The sequence below is a fragment of the Peromyscus maniculatus genome, chromosome 3, assembly GCF_049852395.1.
Source record: "Peromyscus maniculatus bairdii isolate BWxNUB_F1_BW_parent chromosome 3, HU_Pman_BW_mat_3.1, whole genome shotgun sequence".
NCBI classification, from domain to species: domain Eukaryota; kingdom Metazoa; phylum Chordata; class Mammalia; order Rodentia; family Cricetidae; genus Peromyscus; species Peromyscus maniculatus.
The window spans coordinates 86886087-86904215 of NC_134854.1; positions in this window are offsets into that span (position 1 = coordinate 86886087).

The following is an 18129-nucleotide window of genomic DNA, read 5'->3' on the forward strand; positions in this document are numbered from 1 at the left end:
TCTTGAGCAGGCAATCACAGCTGATACATGTTCATGATGACAATGGCCATATTAGATCCAGAGGAGAGTGCTACACATCACTCTTCTCCAGGCTCAGACTCTTATTCTCACTTCTGTAATCATCACATTTGGCAAAAAGAAGCTCCTCTGACCAGGCTTAGTATAGCACTAGTGTATTTCTATAAACATAAATATTTAGATGTCATTTTGACTACATGTCCACTTAGCAGAACAGCAGTAGTAAATTCCACCCTGGGGCACAAGACATCCTAGCCATAAACTTTTGACCAGGTTATAGTACCAGGCATGTATTACCTCCTGTGGAGGAGGCCTCACATCTCATCAGACATGTTTGGTTCATTCAAGAACAAATTTCAAAAATGACACCACTTTTGCTTTTTTGCACCCGCCCTCAATATAGCCATTATTCCATGTGGAAGTCAAGTTACCACATGCAGAGAATGTGCAAAAGCTTGGCTGGTCATATAACCATCCATTTGGGGGATTGCACAGTGGACTTCAGATGGCTTGGCCCCAGACTTGAAGTCATACTTGCAGTGAATCAAATAGATGTCTCCTTGATCAAAAGTAAATAAAACACCTATTTTGGTCTTCAGGAAGGATGTGGCTTGTTATACAGTAGTAGAAAATGACAGCATATCACTCAACCCTAGGTCCAACATGGGAGAATTTTTTTTTGGCTGATATTACTAGGGATGACAGAGATTTTGTTCATTTACCTCTGCATGAAAAAAATACACAGCTTTGTTTTTTATAGTCATTCACATTCACACACACAGCTTCTAAGTTCTGTATTGAGATCAGCCAAAAATGCATTACCTGTGTGTGATTTGTTTCAATACTGAGTAGCCCCAGTCTCAGCTATAGGCTGATGACTAAGAGCAAAAGTCTTGGAGATGTCATCTGGAGATGACACAGCTGATTATAATTAGCGGTAGGCTTGACAGGACAGAGAGATGCCATTTCCGACAATCATTAGTATCTTTCTATGACTCACTGTGACTTTGGACAGATCCTTCACCTTTAAATACCAGAGACATTTTGTCCCTAGACTAAAGAACAGTGACTAAGCACAAAGAAGGGAAAATAGCACTGATTCTTCCGACTGCATTCACATGGCCCGATGCGATGATACCAAACCTTGAATTATCTTTTTAATCTGATGGTCTTCACTTTAAGTAACAAGTTTTTGGTTCCTTTTCTGTGTTGGGCACTGTGGTAAGCATTTGAGTGTTTACCTTGAACAAGGCCCAGGCAGAGACACATACAATTCCATATGGATGGTGAAGTCTGTAATGAGAAAAGGTTTCTAAACCACGTGAGAAGTGCCTGTTTTCAGGAAGACTTTCTCGAGAATGTGTGACCTGAGTCCACATTGGAAGGAAGATTAGGAGAGAGGAATGGAATGTCAGGATAGGCTGGGTGCAGATCGAGACAGGAGTGGCATCAAAACGTGAGACCTAAAACCTAAGAAAGCTTTAAAAAAAAAAAAGATTCTAAAATGGTGCTAAAAACAGCTTTTTAGTTGTGTCTCTCAGTCCAGCTGTAAGCTACAGTATAGCAGGTCTGCAGTGGCATGTGGGCTTGGGTGCAACATAGCGGATTTCCACCTTGGTACACAGTGGCGTCTCCAAGCCGCACAGTACACTGCTTCGTGGCAGATTTAGCTTTTGCTAGTACAGGAAAAAAAAAAAAGAGGTTTCTTTCTTGCTTGATTACTGTTTTGTTATATGTAATTTTACTATGTTAAAGTTAAACCCTTCCTTTTCAATTAGACAGAAAGGGGGAGGTGCTGTGGAATGTTCTGTATGCTGTGAATGTATTGCTCTGATTGGCTGATAAACAAAATGCTGATTGGCCAGTAGCCAGGCGGTATAAGCAGACAAGGAGAATTCTGGGAAGTAGAAGGCTGAGTGAGTAGATGCCAGTCCACCATCCAGGGAGCAGCATGTAACGGCACACAGGTAAAGCCACAGAACATGTGGCAATATATAGATTAACAGAAATGGGCTGAGTTTAAATGTAAGAGCTAGTCAGTGGTAGGCCTGAGCTAATGGCCAAGCAGTTACAAATAATATTAAGCATCTGTGTGATTATTTTATAAGCAGATTATGGGACTGCAGGGCCCAGGCAGGACTGGATAAACTTCTAACTACATAGGAGTAGGCTGGAGGAGGGTTGCTTACTACAGACCAATCTTATGAAGTCATTTTCTCAATTTTTCTAGCTTGTGCCAGGTTGAAAACCAAAACCAACCAACAAACCAAACAAACCAAAAAACAACCAGGACACCCACATGCCAGAACCTAACCAACCGACTCAGTGTCTTACTTTCTCACCTTGTCTTTGGTTCAATTCTGCTGTCTTGGATGAGGAATGAAAAATAATTGTCCAGTTTCCTTCATAGTAACTGCTTAGGAGATAAACACAGATCACAACACCTGTTTCCTTCTCAACAGCCCCTAATCCAGGGCCCTTCACAAATGCAGCTGTCTCTCCCATGTAGTTTGAAGTAACACAGTACGTGAAGCAAAACAAACACTTTGACAGCTAGCTACTACAAAGGAGATGATATGTGCAATATTGAAAATTAGTGTCTACTATTTCTAACAATTAACTTAAAATACCAAACCTATATTCATTTCTTACCATGATTCTAACATTTTGCCAAGTACGTGTAGGAACATCAGAAATTATATGATATATCACTAATAAAAATTGTTTTATTAGTTATTTATGTGTATGTCTGTCTGTGTGCATGTATGTGCACATGCATGTAGGTGCTCCCTGGAGGCCAGAAGAGGATGTTGGATTCCCTGAGACTGGAGTTACAAGCAATTGTGAGCTGACTGTGGATGGTGCTGGCAACTGAACTCTAGTCCTCTGGAGCATTCTTATCTGCTGAGCCACCTCTCCAACCCTGTATTATGTATATCTTCAGTGGGTTCATTAGTGTGTGTGTGTGTGTGTGTGTGTGTGTGTGTGTGTGTGTGTGTGTGTGTGTGTTTCACAAATGCTAAGTTAGGAGGTGGCAGATTTAGACCTTTTGGAAAATAGGTTTAGTAATAATTGTTGGCTTCAGTGTATCTGTAATGGAGTTACAGGATGCAGCTAACCCTGGTAGGGCTGAGGAGGGCCCACAAGGGTCCATCCTGTTCACTGGTCACTTCTCAGTAGCGATGGGAAACTGTTCCATTGGGCAAGTTGTTTGAACAGTTAGTAATTTCTATAGGATGAACATATGGGGTTTATGGTAAAATGCCCTGTGTCTGTGCATATAATCATACACAGTTACTCAAAATAGTTGTCCAACAGGAAAGAACCACTAGTGCCCTTGGGACTTGCTCATCCTCATGTCAAATGAGATCATGTTCAGTGTTACAGAAGGGGGAACTCTTCAAGAATAATAAACTTCCAGTGTAGCTAGAGTTTTCCTGACTTGCCCACAGTCAGGACAAATCTCTGTCACCCGCCAGCCCCACAGCTGCTCAGTCCCAACCAAGTAAACACAGAGACTTATATTGCTTACAAACTGTATGGCCGAGGCAGGCTTCTTGCTAATTGTTCTTATAGCTTAAATTAACCCATTTCCACAAATCTATACCTTGCCACATGACTCGTGGCTTACCGGTGTCTTCACATGCTGCTTGTCATGGTGGCGGCTGGCAATGACTCCTTCTGCCTTCCTGTTCTTTCTTTTCTCCTCTCTGTTAGTCCCGCCTATACTTCCTGCCTAGCCACTGGCCAATCAGTGTTTTATTTATTGACCAATCAGAGCAACAGATTTGACATACAGACCATCCCACAGCACTTCCAGTGACTTGTTTATTACCTTTAAAGTCAATCAGATTTGCACCAACAAATTAGGCATTCTCTCAATAGTACTCACTCAGGGAATTTCTCTCAGGAAATGCTCAGTTACCAGGCACTCTCCTTACATTGCAGCACTGCCCGCTTTGCACAGTACAGGAGGAAGTACAAACCCAGTGCTAGGTTAGACACTCCGAGTCAGAAATCTGTAGTGGGTCGTCGGTCCAGCTTTGACCTGCAAGTGCCACCCCCACTGAGGCTTCTGTAACTGTCATGTCTACAAGGCAGAGCCGAGACAGGACCCCTGAAGACCTGAGATCTGGGGCCAGCTCTCTTGGTTCCTGGATCCTGGAGGATAGAGGGAGGTAAGATGGTCTTTCAGAATTCCTGCTTCTGAAAATGGTCTGTCAGATGCTCTAGGCCTGTAGCCAATTTGAATGCACCAACAATGCTGAGAAACATTAGGTGACTGTCCAGGCTGCCAGCTGTCTCAGTCTACTCTTGCAAGACTCCCGAAAGTTGCTTGCATCCATCTTCCATTTCTCAGGTATCATTATATTCCTTCTCAGGTCTTTGATGGGATTGAAGACTAGCAGTTATAGTTACAACTTAGTATATGTATAATATCTTAGATAGAACATATTAAGTATTAGATTTAGGTTCTTTGAGATAGGACACCTTTTGGAATGATCTTTGCAACATGCTATTTACCTATGCTCCAGACTTCTCTGGATTTTAGTATGTATCTCTTGTTTGATATTGTTCACATTGGTAGTAGTTCCATCTTTTCTGGGTCATTATCCCTTTTTACTCCTGGACCATAATTGATAATAATTTCTATTGTATATAGTCTCGTATTAGGTTAGAACTTTCTTATTTAGACAAAAGGGGGAGATGTAGTGTGTAGCTGGTCCAGCTTTGACCTGGAAGTGCCACCCTCATTGAGGCTTCGGTAACTGTCACGCCTATAAGGTAGAGCCAAGACAGGACCCCTGAAGACCCAAGATCAGATGGGCCGGCTCTTGGTTCCTGGATCCTGGACTGGAGGGAGACTGAGCAGAGTTCTCAGAGAACACCACCAGACTGTGCTACACCTTTCCCAGACCCTGTTACCTAACTTCACTTGTAAGTTACCCCACAAAATAAACCTCCCTTTTAACTATGTGGAGTGGCCTTAATAATTAAACCAATAGAAATCAGCTGTTAGCACTTACTATGCATATGGCACAGCCTATGCTAATTAGTCTCTCAGAATGATAGATGCCTACCTCTTACATTAGTTTGGAAGATCAATTAAAATTATACATGTAAATTACCTAGTGCAGTGCCTGGCCTGAGGTGAGCAGTCAAATGATGTCAGATATGATCAAGAGTTTCAAATGCTACAAGCAGCATGGAAAGACATAGCAGAGAACAGCTTTTCAAGTTAGCAAGAAATGTGACCAGCTTTTTTTGACAGGAAAAATTATATATTTTTTTAAATTATTATTATTTTGTTTATTTTACATCCTGACTGAAGTTTTCCCTCCTTCCTCTCCTCCCATTCCCCCTCATACCCATCCACTTTTCCTCTGTTTTTGTTCAGAAAGGTCAGGCCTCCCATGCTTATCCACAAAGTGTGGCATATCAAGTTGCAGTAAGGCTAAGGATCTCCCCTTGTATTAAGGCTGGGCAAAGTAATTCAGCATAGGTTCCTAAGAACCATCCAATGCATTAGGGACAGCCTCTGCTCCCATTGTTAGGAGTTCTTCAAGTAGACCAAGCTACACAACTGTCACATATATGTAGAGGGCCTAGGTTGGTGCCATGCAGGCTGATTGTTGGTTCAGACTCTGGGAGTGCCTATGAGCCAGGTTAGTTGTTTCTGTGGGTTTTCTTATGATGTCCTTGACCACTCTGGCTTCTACAATCCTTCCTCCCTCTCTTCAGCAGGATTCTCTGAGCTTAGCCTAATGTTTGGCTGTGGGTCTTGGTCTCTGTTTCCATCAATTACTGGATGAAGGCTCTCTGATAATAATTGGGGTAGTCACCAATCTGATCACAGGAAATAGCCAGCTCATGTTATGTATCCACTACTGCTATGAGTCTTAGCTGGGGTCATCCTTATAGATTCATGGCAGTTTCCCTTGCACCAGGTTTCTCTGTGACCCTGAAATGACCACCTTTTTCAGTCATCTCTTTCACTACTCTCCCCCTCCATTCACTCCTCAACACAATCCCTCATGTTCTCATCCCCACCCTTACCCAGTCTACCCAGGAGATCTCTTCTATCTCCCCTTCCCAGGGAAATTCATGCATCCACTTTGAGCTCTCCTTGTTACCTAGCCTCTTTGGGTCTGTGGATTGTAGCATGGTTATCCTTTACTTTACAGCTATTATTCACTTATGAGTAAGCATATACTATGCCTGTCTTTCTGGGTTACCCCAGTCAGGATGATTTTTTTCTAGTTTCATTGATTTGCCTTCAAACTTCTGATGTCATTGTTCTAAACAGCTGAGAATACTCCATTGTGTAAATGTATCATGTTTTCTTTATCCATTCTTTGGTTTAGGGGCATCTCTGTTGTTTCCAGGTTCTGGCTATTACAAATAATGCTGCTATAACATAGTTTAGCAAGTGCCTTTGTGATATGATTGAGCATCCTTTGGGTATATGTCCAAGAGTAGCACAGCTAGGTCTTGAGGTAGAAACTGCCATATTGATTTCCAAAGTGGCTATACAAGTTTATACTCCCATCAGCAATGGAGGAGTGTTCCCCTTGTGCCATATCCTCTCTAGCATGAGCTGTTATTTGTGGTTTTGCCCTTAGCTATTCTGACAGGTGTAAGATGGAATCTCAGAGTCATTTTGATCTGCATTTCCCTGATAGTTAAGGATTTTCAACATTCCTTTAAATGTTTCTCTGCCACTTAAGATTCTTTTATTGAGAATTCTGTTTAGATCTGCACCCCATTTTTTTAATTGGATTACTTGGGTTTTTGATGTCTAGTTTATTGAGTTCTTTATATAATTTAGAGATCAGCACTCTTTCAGATGTGGCGTTGGTGAAAATCTTTTCCCATTCTGTAGGCTGCCATTGTGTATAATGTTGAGCACTCTGGACTCTGTGACCAGCTTTTAAATGACATGGACGTATTGCTTCAACTCTGAGCATCTGACCCTAGGAGATAGATCCTGTCCTTAAATGTGTACTCTGGGAGAGGCATCTCTAACCTGATACAGAAGCAAAATAAGACAGGAGGAGATCTCAGTAGTGTGGTGAGTTCTGTTCAGCATCTTCAATGAGCCAGGTTTCATGAACTACATGCTTTGGGGCCAGATTCTCTTAACCCGCATGACTGTTGTATAACACAGGCCAAGATAAACTCTTGCTTTACTGTGTTGAAACTCATAGTAATATTTGATTCCTTCCTTGAGTAAAAATAGTACAATTGCAAATATGTGTACAATTATCCATTTAGATAAGAAATCATTACAAATTCTGCATATTTTAAAAGATGTTTAATGTTATAAAGCAAATCAGCACAATTTTATTATATCATTTCCAAGTTTGGTGTAATTTTTCATGGCACAGTCTTTAATCACCTTTTAAGTATTTACATTTTATTGTATTATTTATGAAGTGTATAAAATTGCCCCCATTTCATATCTACTTATTGCCTTTGCCATTTATCTCTATAGAGACCTGCATTTTGACTTAGGGTTTAACCATGTGTACTGGTTAGGTTTTTGACACAAGAGGGGTCATCAGGGAAGAGGAAACCTCCACTGAGAAGTGCCTCCATCAGACTGCCTCTAGACAAGCCCATGGGACATTTTCTTGATCAATGATTGACTTAGAGAGCACAGTCCATTGTAGGTGGTACCACACCTGCACAGGTGGTCTTGGGTGGTATAAGAAAGCAGGCTGAGCAAGCTATGGGGAGCAAGCCGGTAAGTAGTGTTCCTCTGTTGTCTGTGCTTCAAGCTCCTTCCTTATTTTCCCTCAGTGGCAGACTATAACCTGTAAGCTAGATAAACCCTTTCCTCTTAGTTAGGGTTTCTATTGCTGTGGAGAGATACCATGACCATGGTGGCAACTCTTATAAAGGAAAATATTTTATTGAGATGGTGGCTTAAAGTTCAGAGGTTCAGTCCATTACCATCATGTCAGAGAGCATGGCAGCATGCAAACAGGCATGATGCTGGCTACATCTTGATTAGAAGGTGACAGGAAATGGTTTGCAACACTGAGCATGGCTTGGGCATATATGAGACCTCACAGCATATCTTCACAGTGACACACTTCCTCCAACAAGGCCATTTCTAGTCCAACAAAGCCACAGCTCCTAATAGTGCCACTCCTTGTGAGCTTATGAGGGCCAATTACACTCACACTGCCACACTCACCAAGTTGCTTTTGGTCATGCTCTTTATCTCAGCACTAGTAAGTAAACAGGGGCCATGCAGCAGGAGCTAACTATGGTGTTAGGTAAATCTGAGCCTAGTAAGCTTGAGTGGCACTTGCCCCGCTCTGCTCTCCTTTTGAAATCCTGCTTTTGCAGCCAACTTATACCTAGAGGAGCCTGGAAAGACATGCGTAACAGAGCCCAGTCATTCTCGTTCTCACAGCTGAAGCTGGCAGGCAAGCCCGGACCCAAAGTCACTTGCGCTTTGATTCCATCCTCAGAAGTGGGGATATGGTTATAGTTGAATGTCATGAGACGGTGCAGTTTTATATTACATAATCTTACTGAAGCAATGGATAAACAGTTAAACAAGTAATTTTTATTACTAATTTAAAAATGTTCCTAAGGAAAAGTATGGACAACGTTAGTATTTTTATAATGTCATTGTTAGTAAACTGGTGGGGTTAAGGAGCTAGTTTTGAAGTTTCCAAGAAGAGAAAATTGTGAAGATGAAAAGGAAAGCTTTAAGTGACGTAATGAAGAGTTTTACTGATTTCTACCCGACATCGCTTATTTCCAATCCTCACTACCCTCACTAAGTTTAGATGTCTCTGTTGTCTAAAGAGCTTTCCAGGCCTTCATCAGAGCCCTTAATTTCAAATCTTACACAGAAGTTCCTAAACTCACAATGGGGTTGCACTCCTTTGTCAGTTGAAAATATTGTAAGGCAAGAAATGCATTTAGCAAAGCTGACAGTCATAGCTCAGCCAGACTCGCTTACATAGACTCAGATGCTAGCTTGCCTTACGCTAATGTTGAACAAAATATCTGGCACAAACTCTATTTTATAATCAGTTTTAAATATCTAGTAAAAAGTATTAAAAGATCAAGACTCAAAGTTCAAAGTATGGTTTAACTATGAACAGCTTCATGATGTCACTACATGGAAACTCTCCAGTAGAGTCGTCATGACCCAGTGACACTTGCAGTAATGCTTGCTTCTGAAAAGTCATTAGATTATCTTGTTTACAATAACGGTATCTCTAAGTGCACTTATTCATGATTCTAAAATGATGATTTGGCAAAGGTCAAATTAGGAACATAACTTCATGCCTGTGAGAAAACCACACTGATGTGGTTATGTTTACCCTATTATGAAGGACACCACACCCACTTGTATCTGATTATGATTTCAGGACCTGCAAAGCATGAGCCCATGAGCCTGCACCCATGATTACTGAATAGAGGTCTAACCCAGATACACTTGTCCTCAGGAGCTGGCACTAAGGCACCCTATCTCTATGTTCACAATGGACTGTAAACTCTATCCCTTTGAGTATTTCACAAGGAAGAACTATAATAAGCTAGAATCGTGTACTGACATGGCATTTTGTTTTTATTAGTCAGATAGTGAAATGGATGACCATCTATTCTTTAGCTGCTTTTTGTTTAGATTGTAATACTATCTTTTATTTTCTCATAGGTGAAAGAGACCTCAGGTTAAAGGGAAATTGAGTCGCAGCAGCAGTCTGAGTAGGTCGACCTCCTTTATCCTTTGGCCTACTTATTGGTTTTGCTGGTGTTGTCTTGTGAAGTCAGAGAGATGGAGATAGAGAGAGCTGTGACCATAGGTTTCATTTCTAAAAGCTTTAAGATATCAATAAATCATGATACATATGGTGCCATGTTACTGGTATCCTGAGAATTTCAGCTGATGTCTAAACTTCAGCTGTGTTTTCCCAAGAACACTGAGCCATGAGACTGTCAGTGGCATAATAAATTAAAATCAAGCAGCCTTCAGGGAAAATGTCTTGTTACTAATTTAGTACAGATTGGATTATGTTCACTAAATTTAGAGACCTAATCAGAGCTACATGTGGGGGTCTTTGTTGTCTAATGAGAATAAAAATCAACCAGATTGGAGAGGGATTTTTAATTTTTTTCATTTTACATATAATCTACAGTCCCCCCTCCCCTCCTCATGTTTCCCCCCACCCACCCCCCATCCACACCTCAGACCATGGGGAGTGAACAAAATCTGGCATATTAAGTTAAGGCAGGATCAAGTCCCTACCCCCTGCATTGCAGCTGAGCAAGGTATCGGAGAGGAATGTTTTTAATGAAAAGCTCCATGTTGCACATTATTTATTTCAAATAATTTTAAGCTTTACAAAATCTGTTCATAAATATGGGAGGAGGGGACTGGACCTGCCTTGACTGAGTCTATCAGGTTGATCTCAGTCCTCGGGGGTGGCCTTGTTCTGGAGGTGGTGGGAATGGGGGGTGGGCTGGGGGGAAGGGGAGGGGGCAGGAAGGGGGAGAACAAGGGAATCTGTGGCTGTTATGTAGAACTGAATAGTAATGTAGAACTGAATAGTATTGTAAAATAAATAAATAAATAAATAAATAAATAAATAAATAAATAAAAAGATGTTAATAGACATGCTTTCTAGTTTACAGGGTCACACGGTACTTTGAAAGTGTTCACTCTATTGTGGCCAAGGTTGACAACATTGACTTGGAAAAAGTACCAGATAAGAGATTATATTTAGGAAACATGGATTACTAGGAAATGTACTGGCTGTAAGACTATAAAATAAACCTGATGATGGGAAAAAAAATCTAAAATTTTACCCCCTCAATGATCTCTTTCTTTGACTTACTCCCTCCAATATTTCCTTTCCTTGACTCTCATAAACCAGCTCACTATTTTCAAGCCCTTAACTACTACAGGACCAGGTACCTGATGACTAGGGACCATCCTATAGCCTGGTTCATGTCAACATTATTCACACTAACCAATCCCAAACTGCTCATGTTGCACTGCCCATTTCTCCCAGAAAGGACAGAAAGAATCAGATATAAAGTGACTAAAGGAGGAAGGAAGGAAAGGAGGGAAGAGAGAAAGGAAGGGAGTGAAAAAAACTTTCTGTTGACTGATCAGTGAACTAAAGATCCGATGTGGTATCCAGATCCTGGGTCTATTTTTTTCTTGGTTATTTATTTTTTATTATTTATTTTTTTGTAAACTATTGAGTCCCATTAGTACTTCCTATATGTGCATGGGTGTTGTCCCAGAGCCTCTGGCTTTTATAATCTTTCTGTCCACTCTTTCACAATATACCATAAGCCTTAGGTGCAGGAGTGTTTTCTAGGTGTATTCATTGGGACTTGGGTTCACTTCTCTGCATTTTTGTTGGTTGTGGCTTTCTGTAAGTGTCTCTGTCTGTTGCAAAGAAATAGCATCCTTGATGAGGGGTAAAGACTACACTTATCAGTGGTATAAGGACAAATGATTTAGATTGTTGTTAGGGATTATGTTGGTTTAGTATATTAGTGGATATAGATTCTCCTCCAATCATGACTTTGCCAGCACTGAGTAGCAAGCTAGTTTTCCAGTACCATGCAGGTTTCCTTCTTGTTGAGTGCTTCTTAAGTTCATTTAGAGAGCTGTCAGTTACCACCCAAGGTATGGGTGCCACTACTGGACCTGTATGGTTAGCATGTTATGCTGGTCATTGATGTGGTTCATAGGCATCATAGTTGGGTAGGACTGGTTGCTTCTTTTTTTTATAAGCTTGTATTATGCCTTTTGCATCATGAAAGGCAGTCCTTGGGAGGGGGCATTCAGGTAAGTTTCAGTTCAGGGGTCTCTGGGCACTGTTTCTGATGTCTTCAACTGTAGGTACTTTACCTTTCTATATGGTTACCATGGGGGTAAACATGGGCAACAGCAATAAGCTGTGTATTTTGGAAGTCTGTTAGGCAGCCCTGGCCAACAACTTAAAAGAGGGCTTTTTGTGTCTGGTATTGAGGTTTTTTGTGTGGTGATCTTTGGCTCTTGGAGGGAGCACCATCAGCCTGGATGATAAAAGTTCATTAAAACTATATATGTGTATTTATTTATTGAGTTACAAGTATGGCTTCTCTGTAGGTAAATAGTTAATAGTATAATTCCATGTGGCTTTTTCAGCCACCCTTATTGTTATTTTACCTTCATGCCTCCTTCTACTGTATTCACCTCCCTCCCTCTCCCCTAAGGATATCTCCATTTCCTCTATCAGATCACTTGTTTTCTATCATTCCCCTTTGCCCTACTTTCTTCTGTTTTTACCTCTATTCCCCTGCCTAAGAAGCTCCCCCTTTTTCCATTTCCCTAATCACACTATTCGTACCCTGCTACTCTCTTCTGTACAGGTTCCCAACTCCCTATCCTGGAAATGGTCCTATTTTACTTTCCTGGTTTCTGTCGTTATCACAGGCTATGTATTCACATTTGAAGATTTGGAGCTAGGAGCCTCCAATGACAGAGAACATGCAATGTTTGTCTTTCTGGTTCTGGGCTTCCTCACTCAATATGATCTTTTCTGGTTTCACCTGTATGCCTGCAAAGTTCATTATTTCATTTTTCTTTATAGCTGAATAGTATTCCATAGTGTATATGCACCACATTTTCATTATCCATTTGTCATTTGAAGGACATTTTGGTTGTTTCCATTTTCTTGCTCTTGTGAATGGAGCAGCAGTGAATATGGCAAGTATCTGTGGAGTAGGATATTGATTCCTTTTGGCATATGCCAAGAGCTGGTATAGCTGGCCCATGATGTAGATTTGTTTTTAGCCTTTTGAGAATTATCCACACTGGTTTTCATAGTGGCTGCACCAGTTTACAATCCCCCGAACCATGAATGAGGATTCCCTTTGCCCTACATCTCTTGCAGCTCCTTTTTCAGTTGTTCCATTTATCTTTGCCATTCTCACTAGATAAGATAAAATCTCCAAGTTATTCTTATTTGCATTTCCCTAATTACTGGGACCAATGAGCATTTTTTTGAGATATTTCTTAGCCATTTTTAATGGGTCATTTGCTTTGTTTTGTTTTTTTACTTTGTTTTTTGAGTTCTTTATATAGTCTGGATATTAATCCTCTGTCAGATGTATAGTTGTAAATAATTATTTTTCCCATTCTGTTGGCTTCCTCTTCAATTTGTGTTGTGGGTTATGTGTACACTGTGTGAAGATATATTGCTGTGATTGGTGTAATAAAGAGCTGACTGGCCAATAACTGGGCAGGAAGAGGTTAGGTGGGATGTCTGGGGACAAAGAGGACTCTGGGAAGAAGAAAGATGGAGTTACCAGCCAGAAGCAGAGGAAGCAGGATGGGCAGTACAGAGAAAGGTAGCATCACTTGGTAGAATGTAGGTTAATGTAAATGGGTTAATTTAAGTTATAAGAGCTATTTGAGAAGCCTAAGCTAAAGGCCAAGCTTTCATACTTAATAGTAAGTCGCCAGGCCATTATTTGGGAGCTGGCTGGCGGAATAGAGAAAGACTCATTATGAACTTGTTGATTGCTTTTTGTTTGTTTGTTTGTGTTTTAGCTGTACAGGAGCTTTTTAGATTTATGAAGTTCTATTTGTCAATTGTTGGCTTTAATACTAGGGGAAATGGAGTCCTATTCAGGAAGTCCTATGTCATACTTACAGCATGTAGGTTATTGCCTATGTTTTTTTTTCCCACTAAATGTTTCAGTGTTTCACATTAGGCCTTTCATCCATTTGGAGTTAGTTTTTGTGCAAGGTGATAGATAAGACTATCTGCACATGGATATCCAGTTTTTCTAGCACCATTTGTTCAAGACATTTTCTTTTCTTTTCTTTTCTTTTCTTTTTTTTTTAGCTTTTTTGGTGTCTTTGTCAAATATTAAATGGTTGAAGTTATGTGCTCATGTTTGAATCTTTAATTTTGTTCCATTGCTCTATCTGTCTGTTTTTGGTTTTATTTGTAATATATCTTTAGAAGTAGAATGGTAATCCCTCTAAGTATTGTTCTTTTTGCTCAAGTTTCTTTGCACAGTCTAGAGTCTTTTGTGCTTCCATATGAATTTAAGGATCATTTTTCTGTTTCTGTGAAGCATGAGGTAGGGATTTTGATTGTGGTTGCATTGAATCTGTAACTAGCTTTTGGTAGAATAGTCATTTTTACAATGCTATTTCTACCAATCCATGAGCATAAAATGTCCCAATTTTCTAGTGTCTTTGTGTCTCTTTTCAGAGGCTTAATATTTTCATTGCAGAGATCCTTCACGTCCTTGGTTAGGGTTAGTCCTAGATATTTTCTTTTCTTTTTGAGGCTAGTACCAATGGGAGTGTCTCCATGATCTCCTTCTATGTGTGTTTGCTGTTGATGTACAGAAAAAAATATTGATTGGTACAAGTTGATTCTGTATCTTGCCAAATTGCTGAATTTTTTTATCATTTCTAGAAGTTTTCTAGTAGAATTTGAGGATAGCTAATGTATAATATGTCATTTGCAAATAGAAATTGTTTGACTTTTTCTTCCCCTATTTGTATCCCTTTAGTTTCTTTCTGTCTTATTGCTTATGAAGGCACATTGGATTTTGTCAATGGTTTCTTCTGCATCTATTGAGATAACCATGTGATTTTTGTCTGTAAGTGACTTATTACACTTATTAACTTGCATATACTGAATCATTTCTGCATTTCAGGGATAAAGTCAACCTGATTAGGGTGTATACTTTTTTTGATATATGTCTTTATCCTGTTTGCAAGTATTTTCTTAGTATTTTTTGAGTCTATGTTCACCAGAGATACTGGCTGTAGTTCTCAAGTTGTGTTTTTACCTGATTTTGGTATCAGAGTGGTATTGGCTTCATAGAAGTAGTTTGGTAGTTCCCCTTCTTTTCTATTTTTTGAATATTTTGAGAAGGATTGACTGTAGATTTTCTTTGAAGATCTGGTGGAATTCTGCTCTGAATATATTTTAGCTGAAATTTGGGTTAAAGCTTGAGAGAAAGATCAGAGGAATAGGACAAACCACAAGCTAAGTTCACCTCACCAACTCCACAGCTTCCAAAGACAGTTTCTTCCTGTATACTCATGTTTATATGCCTTTTCTGTTCTGTTCTCTCATTGACTGTCTTAGCCCAGCTATACCACTTCCTCTTCTTGTCCAGCTCTGTCATTTCCTGACTATCTGCCCAGACCTCCAGACCTCTATGGTTAATTAGTGTTAGAATTTAAGGTGTGTGCCACCATGCCTGGCTCCATTCCCAGTGTGGCCTTGAACTTGCATATAGATCCAGACAGATCCCTGTCTGCTAGGTGATAGGATTAAAGGCATGTGCTAACATTGCATGACTTTTGTTTACTATAGTGGCTCCATTTTTCCTCTGATCCTCAGGTAAACTTTATTGGGAGACACAGTATATTGGTGATACAATACATCACCACATATTACTATTTCAAGAGACTCATCTATTATAGATCTGTTTAGGTGGTTGACTTCTTGGTTTCATTTTGGTAGTTTGGCTGAACCTAGAAATTCATCCAGTTCTTTAAGGTTTTCCAGCTTAATGGAATATAGGTTTTTAAGATATTCCCTTTTTATAGTCTGAATTTCTTTGGTGCCTTTTTAAATGTGTCTTAGGATTTCTATTGCTGTGAAGAGATACTACTACCATGGCAACTCTTATAAAGGAAAATATTTAATTAGGGCTTGCTTATAGTTCAGAGGTTTAATCCATTATCATCATAGTGGGAAGTACGGAGGCATCCAGGCAGACATGGTGACTGACAGTTCTACTTCTAGACAGGCAAGCAGCAAAAATAGAAAGAGCCACAGGGCCTAGGATGACAATCTGAAACCTCAAAGCCCATCCCCAGTGACATTCTTCCTCCAACAAGGCCACACCTACTTTAACAAGGGCACACCTCTGAATAGTATCACTCACTCCCTATGGGCCGATGGGGACCACTTTCATTCAAACCACCACATAATGTTTCCCATTTCATTTCTGACTCTGTTAATTTCTTTCCATTGCTGAGTTGGGCCAAGCATCTGTCAATTTTGTTTGGCTTCTTAAAGAACAGCTCTTTGACGGGCCCAGTGGCGGCCCGCAGAGGTAGACGGGCTGGCAGCAGCAGCTGACAGGGACATTCAGGCCTGGTGGCAGCCGGCAGAGACATACAGGCCCAGCGGCGGCCCACAGAGGTAGACAGGCCCAGCGGCGAAGACAAGCAGACACAGGTAGGTCTGCAGTGGTGGCCCGCAGAGGTAGACGGGCCCAGCGGCGGCGGTGGACAGGGACATACAAGGCCGGTAGCAGCTGGCAGAGACATACAGGCCTTGTGGCGGCCCGCAGAGGTAGATGGCCCGGCAGCAGTGACAAGCAGAGGTAGGTAGGCCCACAGCGGCAGCCGGCAGAGACATACAGGCCCAGCAGCAGCTGGCAGAGACATATAGGCCCGGCGGAGGCCTGCAGAGGCAGACAGACCCAGCAGCAGCTGACAGGGACATACAGGCCCGGTGGCGGACCACAGAGGTAGACAGGCCCGGCGACAGAGACAAGCAGATGCAGCATGTAACAGGGATGCGCCTAACCCCAACACCCGGGGAAGAAGCTGTCTCCATGGGACGGAACCAGAACGAATCTGAACACCCCGTCTGAGGACAACCCAGGGCCCAGCTGCTGATCCTGCGAAACCCAACAACTTGGAGGTGTTGGTGAGACTACCCCGCTCAGCTGAAACCCATCTGAGAGAGGATTCAGATGCCTACAGTTTGAAGTCTGAAGAAACGAGATCAGCTGAGGAGTTGACGAATGAACAAATCGTGACCTGGGAACACAGAAGAAGGCGCTGCCCAGCCACCAAACCAGATCACCAGAATCATAAGTATATACTTCACCGACTGAGATCAGCTGCCCTGAAGAAATAGCCCAATAGCACCAATTTAACCAAGAACTCCTACTAAACCAAGACAAAAAATTAGAACAAAAGAGGCACTCTCAGACACAGACACCACCTGCACCGCACAGAGGAAGAGATGAGTAGACGCCAGTGCAAAAATACAGGCAACAATATAAAGACCTATATGGCAACATCAGAACTTAGTGATTCTATACCTGCAAGACCTGAACATACCAAGACAGAAGAAACAGAAGAACTCAACCCTAAAAATGACTTTAAGAAGATGATAGAGGCCTTTAAAGAAGAAATAAAACATTCCCTCAAAGAGGAAATAAAAACTTTCCTTAAAGAGGAAATGAAAAACTCTCTTAAAGAGGAAATAAAAACTTCCCTTAAAGAGGAAATGAAAAACTCCATTAAAGAGGAAATAAAAAACTCCCTTAAAGAAATGGAAGAAAAAATGAACAAAAAATTGGAAGAAATCAAAGAAAGCCAAGAAAAAGCAATTAAACAGATAAGAAACATTCCAAGATGTGAAAAATGAATTTGAGACAATAAGGAAAACACATGCTGAGGGAATGCTGGAAATAGAAATCCTGACTAAACGAACAGGAACTACAGAAACAAGCATAACCAACCGATTGCAAGAGATGGAACAGAGAATCTCTGACAATGAAGACACAATAGAGAAAATAGATTCGTCAGTCAAGGAAAACACTAAAGACAAAAAAGTCATAACACAAAACGTCCAGGAAATTTGGGACACCATGAAAAGACCAAACCTAAGAATAATAGGGATAGAAGAAGGAGAAGAATACCAACTCAAAGGCACAGAAAATATATTCAACAAAATCATAGAAGAAAACTTTCCTAACCTAAAGAAAGAAATACCTATGAAGATACAACAAGCTTACAGAACACCGAATAGGCTGGATCAAAAAAAAAGTCTCCTCGCCACATAATAATCAAAACACTAAACACACAGAACAAAGAAAAAATATTAAGAGCCGCAAAGGAAAAAAGACCAAGTAACATATAAAGGCAAACCCATCAGAATAACACCAGACTATTCAATAGAGACTATGAAAGCTAAAAGATCATGGACAAATCTCATGCAGACACTAAGAGACCACGGATGCCAACCTAGCAAAACTCTCAATCACCATAGGCGGAGTAAACAAAATATTCCAGGATAAAAC